The sequence below is a fragment of the Penaeus japonicus genome, unplaced genomic scaffold (genome assembly GCF_977035675.1).
Source record: "Penaeus japonicus unplaced genomic scaffold, GWHDUDI00000001_assembly GWHDUDI00000041, whole genome shotgun sequence".
NCBI lineage: Eukaryota > Metazoa > Arthropoda > Malacostraca > Decapoda > Penaeidae > Penaeus > Penaeus japonicus.
Genome location: NW_028234443.1, coordinates 19,135,585 through 19,138,084, shown reverse-complemented (window position 1 = coordinate 19,138,084; position 2,500 = coordinate 19,135,585). Strand labels below are relative to the sequence as shown.

The 2,500-nt window shown below is 35.9% G+C and overlaps 1 protein-coding gene across 1 annotated transcript in view; it reads right to left on the bottom strand.

Annotated features, from left to right (window-relative positions):
* EMC1 (ER membrane protein complex subunit 1) overlaps nucleotides 1-2,500 on the bottom strand; it is a 27,030-nt gene that overhangs the window by 23,314 nt on the left and 1,216 nt on the right. The window lies entirely within an intron of this gene.

The window sequence follows — 2,500 nt, the reverse complement described above, 5'->3', positions numbered from 1 at the left end:
AGCAATCAGTATGGAGCATTATGAGGGTCAAAGTAAAAAATATTGCAAAAAAATCATAAAGTAGTAGGAAGGTTTTATTTATATCACTATCGTTATTGTCATTAGCAGCATAATACCATCATTAAAAAAAATGTTTGTGACAATAATAAAACTAATAAAAATAGATTGAAAAAAAACAAGGAATGGGGTAAACACAGAAATTTACATAGGCCAACTACCTGACTCCTTGATGACTAAGTGTTTATGGAAACATTTCTATGCAAAAAACTAAAGCAACATAGTGGCATCGGTGAATTGAGATGTGAAGCTACCGTTTCATAAAATATTATCCATCTATATGTAGGTGGTATTTCTATTTCTGAACAATTCTGAACTCTCTGATTTACATCTTGTCAAATAATAGTAATCATCAATGATTATGTTCCTTTTGCGCTCCCTTTGAGTTTTGGGAACAAAGGGAAGTCTGACAAGATCACGTAACATATTCACAAACAAACTTATGATGGTAAAAAATTAGGAACTATAGTTTGATCATAAACAGACTATGCTAGTACTCACAAACAACTGATCATCTGAGTTACAATCTAATATTCGAACACTGGTCAGACTGCTGGTATGTCTGCTATCAATCAGTGACAATTATCATATCATATATTATTTTGTCCAAAATCAACATTGAGGTGACATTTTGGTTCATTTTTACATCTGTCATGATTGGAATGATGGGAATCATATACTTTAACATGGACATACAAAGAATTGCAAATTTTACATGAAACTAGTAAGAATAATGTCCAAACAGCTCAGACTTAAGTAAAATTACAAACAGCTACAGGCCTACATATTTGTAAAATCATTATCATCATTTAATGAAAAAAGGCAGCTAAACAATCAATTAGTAAATAACTGCATATTAACCCACACAGGACGGGTGGTACAGCATGTGTACCGCGCATTCAAAAGCCCAGTTGCCGGGCGGCACAGTATTGTGCCAGCCAAGATTTATTATAATTCCTAATTCAGTAAAACGCCCATTTGGTTGGACATTCAAGGCTAGAATTCCCCCGTCGGGAATGGGTTAAGTATGATAATTATTTTCCTTATTCTTATCATTGTCTTCTGAATTCCTCATATAACACATAATGAGGATTAAATTGTAACAAATACTAAGGAAAATTTATATAATTCATGAAGTTACGTATCCTGCAGTGTTTGGCATTTATTTACGCTTGACAGGTGCCAGACACTGCTGGATTTTTAACTGGTCTTGACTAGTTCCTCTCATTTTCACCTATGGGGTAATCCACCAAATACATAAAGAAAAATACTCTAACAGCACTTTTTGCTCAACAAAGGATGTTTTGTAATGGCTTAATTAGGTAGCCACTAGAGTAATCTAAATTTTGTTCATACAACTTTATATAAACCTATAATTATAATAAACATCAGGCATATTTGTTTTCATATATGGCAAAAAAAACATTAAATGGGAAAGCAATATAATGAGGAGAAACATGTTAGATACATAAATCTGCAATCTAGATAAACATAAAAAGGACAAGTATTTCTCTCTTTGTACTGACATGCCACCACCATGAATGCTATATAAATATTAACTTAGTTAAAGAATTATTATATCATATTGATATCATATATGGGTAAATTTTCCGAATAACACCACGTCACTAAATACCATAAAAGTGGTATCGATGGATTCCTCTCAACCTCTACTGTTCACATACAGTGGAAATAATGTGTGATTCCACCTCTGGACCCCACAATCTGGGTTCCGATAGTAGTGGAGGGCATGAAATAGATCAGGGAAATTACGGGGTAAAATGTTACGAAATACCATAAAAATAGTATCGATGGATTCCTCTCAACCTCTACTGTTCATATAAAGTAGAAATTATGCGCGATTCCACCCCTAGACCCCACAATCTGGGTCTCTTTTTTTAGGCACTACCTCGTGGTACCTCGTCCTACTTCGGGGCATATTTCGTATGCAAAATCTTAACCCAACTACCTACCTAACTTTGTCTAGGTTTTAATTAAGCCCTAGCCAAGGGGGAGCTGGGCCCCCCAGGACCCCACCTTTTTAGGGCACTTCGTGCAACATACCTTGTACAAAATACCTCGAAAACCACCATCCTCACCCTGAAAATCAAACATGGCCGTGTTTATGTATTTCTGGCTAGCGACAAGCTGTGGAATGGAAACTCCCAATGAATTACCTGCATGACCTGTTATTTTCTCTCGATAGATGGCGCAATATTCCCCATTGTTAACAGTATAATTATATAGTGCCCTCTATTGAGTTTTCACGTCATTATCAGTCGTAGTTTCCTATCCGGAGACCACTCATAATGCAGTAATGCGATTGCTGGCTTCGCATAGCATTGAAGTTTCAGTTGCGGTAATCATGGCACATTGTGAGGGGTGCTCCTGGTCATTATACGACTTTATTAGAGATGCTTGTGGAGAAAATGATCGCTTCTCC